This window comes from Adiantum capillus-veneris, chromosome 15 (assembly GCF_014529385.1).
Source record: "Adiantum capillus-veneris isolate H3 chromosome 15, ASM1452938v2, whole genome shotgun sequence".
NCBI classification, from domain to species: Eukaryota; Viridiplantae; Streptophyta; class Polypodiopsida; order Polypodiales; family Pteridaceae; genus Adiantum; species Adiantum capillus-veneris.
This window is the reverse complement of record NC_140945.1, coordinates 42,913,399-42,920,655: the sequence shown is the minus strand read 5'-3', so window position 1 is coordinate 42,920,655 and position 7,257 is coordinate 42,913,399.

The following is a 7,257-nucleotide window of genomic DNA, read 5'->3' as shown; positions in this document are numbered from 1 at the left end:
CAATAGTGAAAAAATATACACATAAATAAAACTAGTTTTTTTGGATTTTTGTTGGGGTGGAGTTACACCAAATATAAGAGAAGCTTACATGAAAATATTTCTATATGGAATAAAGAGTATGAAAAATGGTAAGAAAAATTGTGGTAATGGTGAGGCAATGTACAAAGCATAAATAACACACACCTATGTAGAAATATTTAAATAAATACCAAAATAATTATGAAAAAATCTTTTATTTAGGCCCTATATACAAAGAAATATTTACATACGCATGGGCCATAATATACTTATATTTTTTATATTTTTTATTTTTTTGGCTTAACTAGCCCAATGACTAGCTAATTGAGGGTTTTTTAAGAAGATATGGGAAAAGTCCCGTGACTCACGCACGCCTATGTACAGTGAAATGGTAGGGATACCCACAGTGTTTGGGTGATTTTGGTAGGGTGAGGTAACTCACTGTGGCAATTACAAAGAGCCGAAGAACGGCTATCATTAGCCCTCCCCCTAGATGATGGTATATTCATGTACCATCATAGAGCATCTTTTCCAAAGAGAGTGCTTCAGAGTCCTTGACGAGATCTTTATTGTTTTGCCCCTCAGAATTTTGGCTAGAGTTACACTCATGCTTCATGTAACAATACTTACATGAGACAGTGGCTTTTTGACAGATCTTTGGTAGATCCTTTGGTAGAAGGCGACTCAAATAGGGCTTCAAGCGATACCCGTTTACTTTCCTGGAGTGCTCTTTACCATTCAAGTCCATAAGCTGATAGTAACTTGAATTGAAAGCCTTCTTGACTATGTATGGCCCTTGCCATCTTGTTTCAAATTTGGCATCAAAACGATTATCGAGTCGATTGTCATACCTTAGCACAAGATCTCCTTCATTGATGCCTTTGTCCTTCAGTTTCTTGTCAAGCTTCTCCTTTGTCTGTGTGGCTTTCCTCTTATAGCACTCGTATGCTGCTTCTCTTTTCCACTCAAGCTCAGCTAAGGTAAGAAGTCGATCCATCCATGCTTCTTGATCATCTTGTACTGATTTGCTATGAAGTCGCATTGTTGGAATGTTTAGCTCAATTGGCTGTAAAGCCTCTTGACCATAGACCAAGTGAAATGGTGTGAACTCCGTGGCTTCCCTATATGTGGTTCGATACACCCACAAGGCACCATCCAAGAAGTCATCCCACAACTTTGTCTTGTTTTTCACCATCTTTCTAATGATGCCTGCAATGACACCAGTAGCTTTTTCTACCAAACCATTTGATTGGGGATAGTAGGGTGTACTGTGACGATGTAGAATGTGAAGTTCTTCACAGACTTCTGCGAGCAATTCTTTTCTAAACCCTGGACCATTATCAGAAACAATCTCCAAAGGTGTGCCAAATCTACAACAAATGTGAGTGTAGACGAATTTGCTCACCGTCCTCTCATTTACCTTTGCCACACTTTGTGCTTCCACCCACCTAGTCATATAGTCTACAGCCACTAGAATGTAGAGTTTACCATTTTTTGTCCTAGGCAGAGGACCCATAGCATCAATGCCCCACTTTTCAAAGGGTCCATTTGTAAGAACTATTTGCCTCGGGCCATGCACCAACCTTCTATTTCCATTTATCTGACAATTGTGACAGCTTTTACACCAATGTTGGACATCCACATGCAGACTTGGCCAAACATACCCCGCAAGCAAAATCTTCGTCACAGTTAATTCTTGGGCAAAATGACCACCACATGCTTCTTCATGCAAACCTTTTAGAATGGCTGGAATTTCCTCAATAGTTGGTACTCTTCTGCATACTTGATCCCTCCCTCTTTGATAGAGGGAGCCTTCTAGGAAGAGATATGCGCTTGCCTTCTTCATGAGTCTCCTCTTCTGAGCCTTCGTGAAGTCTTGTGGAAACTCGCCCTCCAAAATGTAGCTAATAATGGGAGTCAATGACTCCAATCCCTGGTATCTCGGTTGCTTGACAGTTGCTGCCACCATGATGACTTGCACTTCTTTCTCAACACATGTAACCACTTGCTGTGCAAGTAAATCGGCATCTTCATTCTGTTTCCTAGGAACATGATATAGTTGCACTTCTTCAAATTGATTAAACAATCTACGAATGGCATGAACTTTTGTCCGTAAGCTTTCATTCTTGCATGCCCAAATGCCTAAAATCTGTTTAACAATGAGAAGTGCATCTCCCTTTACCATGAGGCGTTGTATCCCTTGGCCAATGCACATCTTCAAACCATGAATTAGTGTGTCGTATTCTGCTTCATTGTTTCTAGCTAAACTTGGTAGATTGAACTTCTCTTTCATGACCACCTCTCCACTTGGGTTGAGCAACACTAGCCCTCCCCCTGCTTTTCCTGTGGCTCGACGAAAAGCTCCATCAAAGAACAAGGTAAAAGCATTAGGAATACTTTTTGGTGGTGGTAATGGTAGGGTCTTTACGTCAGGCACCTTAATCTCCTTTTCGTGCACCCTATAAGTGAGAATCCCTGCCAATTGTGCATGCACACTATCTTCTACCTTGAAAGAGTATTGAAACTCTTGCAACTCCATAATCCACTTTGAGATCCTAGTACTAAGATTCATTTGAGATGACACCCAAGGGAACAAATTCTCTGCAGTGAGAATTACAAAAGGTTTTGGTAGCAGGTAGGATCTAAACTTTCTCACCGCAAACATGAGAGAAAGCATCATGAGTTCTGCTTCTGTGTAGTCTCTCTCCAAAGCATTCATGACCCTACTAGCAAAGTAGATGGGTCGCATCCTTGTACTGTGGGGATCTTGTTGTAGCAACACAACACCAATTGTTTCCCTTCCAACACTAGAGCTAACAAAGAATGTGTACTCCCAACAAGGAGGCATGAGTGTTGGTAGCTCTGACAAAATGACTTTAATGTTACAAAAATACTCTTCAAGCTCATCAGACCATGCAAATTCTACTTGTTGCGTCAACTTTTGCAAAGGATGAAGCAACTCCGAAGCTAAGTGAATAAAGCGTGACATATACTTCACTTTTTGAATGAATGATATGACCTCTTTGAGATTCTTGGGTGAGGGGAGCTCAATAAGAGCCTTTGCCTTTGAAGGATCCACCTCAATGCCTTTATAGGAAACCTTGTGACCAAGCAAGATCACTTCATCCTCAGCTATGTGACACTTGTTGGGGTTGAGCTGACCTCCCATCTCATAGAGCTTCTTTAAACCTTCTTCTACCCTTTGTAGATGCAATGCTTTTGAGCTATAAATGCAAAAATCATCAATAAAAACCCTAATGGACTTTCCAAAGAATGCTTGAAACACCATGTTCATGAAGCGTTGGAAAGTTGCAGGAGCATTTGTCAGGCCAAATGGCATGACTCTAAAAGCATAACAACCCCAAGGAGTGATAAAGGTTGTTTTCAATTGATCCTCCAATGCGATACCTATTTGAAAGTAACCCGAGTAGCCATCACACACAGTGTACTTCTCATGACCAGCTACTTCATTTAGTATCTCATCCTGAAATGGGAGGGGAAAGTGATCTCTTTTTGTTGCCTCATTAAGTGGACGATAATCCACACACACCCTCCACTTGCCGTTTTTCTTAGGAGTGACAACAACGGGAGAGACCCACTCTGAATTCTCCACTGGATAAATGAAACCTGCTGCTAGAAGCTTTCTTACCTCCTTGAGTAGAGCCTGCTCCTTAACGACTCCTAGCCTTCGTAGCTTTTGAGCCTTAGGTGTGGCCTCTGGCTTCAACTCAATCTTGTGTTGAACAACATCTACTCCACGCACATCGGTGTAGTCTTTAGCAAAAAGCCTCGGAAATTTCCTTAGCACACATTTGAACTCCTCTCTTTCATCCTTTGTAAGTGTTGTAGACAACATACCTTCTAACATTCCTTCATCTTCCACCTCTTGGTTCTCTTGGGAACCCACCTCTTCCAAACCTCGAGAAGAGGTCTCCTGGTTGTTTGGCTTAAACCTTACCCCCATGACTTCAATGGAGGACTCCTCTTCAGTAATGCTGCCGCTACTTTCTTCTTCTGAAGTGTTTTCAGTCCAATCTTCTTCCGTCTCACTTTGAGATGATTCTTCATGGAGCTCCTCTTTGCGTTGCTCCTTCATGTCAAAGACAACCTTCTTGTGATTGTCATTCCTGCAAATTAGCTTTCCACTCTCCCAATCCTGCAAAGCTCGCATTTTCATTAGCCATGGTCTTCCTAGGATAAATGGGTAACCATTTCCCTTGGTAGACATGACATAGAAATCCACTGCCTTCTTAATGCCAAAGGCCTCCACAAAAACATTTTTACAAATGCCTACGCACCTAGCCTTGCTATTGTTTGCCATTTTCACTTTGATTTCAGGTGTCTCATGGATGTGCATGCCTAGTCTTTGCATGAGCCCTTCTGTCATGATGCAAATTTGTGCACCCCCATCCACTAGACCTTTCCTAACCAATCTTCCTTTTATGTAACAATCTAGCACATGTGTAATATCCTTGTTCATTTCAGCATGTGCAATTTTTACAACAGGAAAACTCTCTTTTACCTTTCTCCTAGCGCTAACTGCCTTTGTTAAATCCCTCCTAACTTGTGGGCATAATGCAAGAAACTGAGGCCATGAGATATCAGGACCCTTACCTCGCATGTCTTCCAACAGGTTGTATGGAGCCATACCATGTCCAAGAGGGAAGTCTTGGAGATTGATACGACGTCGAGTCCTCTTAGCTTCCTTGGTCTCCTTTGCCTTCTTGCCTTGTCCATGGTCACTCTGTGATGGGACACCCTCTTTCTCTTTACCTTTTCCTCGGCCGCGCTTAATGCCATTTGCTTCCATGTCAACCTCATTTGAGTTTGTCACCTCTACCACATGCACATTTGGATCTGGCAAAGGTGGAACTCCTTCTACCCCTTGTGGAGGTGGTCTTGGTCCATTTGGTCTTTGTAGAAGCCTTGGTTGTTGACCAATTCCTTCACCTGCATTCATCACTGGGTAATTCAAGTTAGGTCTCCCTGGATCCCCACGGGGCCAAGGACAATTATACATCCCATGTCCAGACTCTCCACAATTCCAACATTGCAAGACTCTCCTAGGTCGTGGATCTCGCTCTTCAGACTTCTTTGCTTGTCCCTTTGGACCTACAGCTTGTGCAAGGTGAATTGACAGGCTGCTTAAAGATTCATTTAACTTCTCAATCACTTCAGCAGTTACCTCAGGAAGCTCCCTAGATGTTGATGCTTGTGACTTACCTTTGGGTCTAAGACCTTCTATTGGAACCTCTCCCCTTAAGCACTTGAGTTTCCTATACTTCTCAGCAGCCCTAGTTTCAGCTGCATCAAAAGTAGTAGGTGCACCCGCCTCAACTTTTACCTTAAGGTCAGGATAGAGTCCGGCTATGAACCTCTCCTTCTTTAAAAATTCTGCACCATCACCAGGGTTAGCAACATTTCGTATCCATAGAGCCCAAAGACGTAGAAACTCTTGCTTGTACAAGTAGTAGTCATCTAAGTCTTTTTGCTTATGAGAAACAATGTCTTGCCATAGTTTTTGAGTGTTTTGGGGATCAAAGAAGTATCTCTTAAAACGATTCAAAACTTCTCTGTAATTCCCCTTAACTTCCTCAGGCAAAGAGTCAAACCAAGTACTAGCATCTTTCCTAAGGACCACCTCAAACATTTCTACACGTTCTTGATCGGTTACTATCCTCTTGATACGGCAAGACATCTTGAAATTTGCTAAAAATAATTATGTATCCTCTCCAGGCTCTCCAAAGAAAAGAGGATATCCAGACATTTGGCGTTGGCTCTCCATTATTATGAAAGATTACAACACGAGTTACAATAAGGGATACAATAGAGATTTAGAACCACTCGCCTGCAAATGAAGAAGTAAGAAAATACCACTCTAGGTTTTCTTCTTCAGCTATCCAAGCTTCAATGAGGTCTCGATTTGTTTGATCAAAACAAAAAGGTAGACTATTGATGAGCTCTAAGAAGGGTTGAAATTCTTCAAAGCTAAGGCGATAAACAAAAATCTCTAGAACTTCATTTTCTGGATCCAAAAGAGCAACCACGTCCCAAGTGATAAATTGCACTTGCTCTACAATTCCCAACGCACAAGCGGTTTGTATAAAAACTAGATCTTCATGCTCGTCAAAGGCCGTGAGAAAGTAGCAATTGACTAGGAGCTCCTTTCCTTCGAGTTCCACACAGTCGGAGTGAGGCAACCTTCTCACAATTTCATAAAGAACATCCTCATCAAGTCCAATCAAGTTTGCAAGATTTAAAGACTCCACTTGTGCTACAAAATTCCTGGACAAAAACTCCTTAGGATTATGGTTAAATCATTCAAAATCATAAAGAGATTTACAATGTCTCTATGAACAAAGTGTCATAGAAAGTAGAGAAGGATGAGAATTTATACAAATTTTCAATCTTCTCTATGCTCTCTTTATTAAGACAAGCTCTGAATAGCTCCCTATCTCCTTTGTTGAAAGTGAAAGGAATACTATTAATAAGACGCAAATGAGGGAAAAATTCACCAAATGTGAGTCTATGAAGCATGAACTCTGGCCGCAAGTTTCCTGAAGAGTCTTCCTCAATGGTGAAATGCACTCGCCAAACGCCAAATTTTACTTTATTTACCAATCTTAGGGCACACACTAGTTGGATGAATGCGCGGTCTTCCTTAGTGCCCAACAACAAGAGGAAAATGGAATCCATGCGTAGGACCTTCCGTCTTAACTTCACCACCCTCTTGTTATGAGGGAGACGCCTTACTACTTGCTCCTGCAACTCAATTGGTAATAGAGCTAGATCTCTAAGGATTGAACTTTCACTGCACACACATTCCCAGTTAGAACAAATGATCGTTTTTTGTTTCTTGTAACAACTTGGACAAAGAAAAAACAAACATACACACTATTTTGCCAGGCTGCACTTCATTTTAAAATAAAATGAACACATGTACATCAAAAGAAGTGTGGTAGTTGATGAGAGGTAGAATGACAGGGTTTGGTGATGCAAGAATTTCTCCTACTCTTTGGGCCCCAAACATGAACACCATACGTTGTTGAAAATGGATTTTCCTACTAATTGCAATGTTTATTCTAATGTGTGGAGTGAAATGGAAGGGGAAAACCTCTATTCCTGGGCCATTATCCAAGGTCTATGCATGACCTAATGCTTAAAACAAAACAAAAATATAGACGTCCAAACTAAGGTCGTACCTAACGAGAGGCAAAATAAAAGGATTTACTGAAGCAT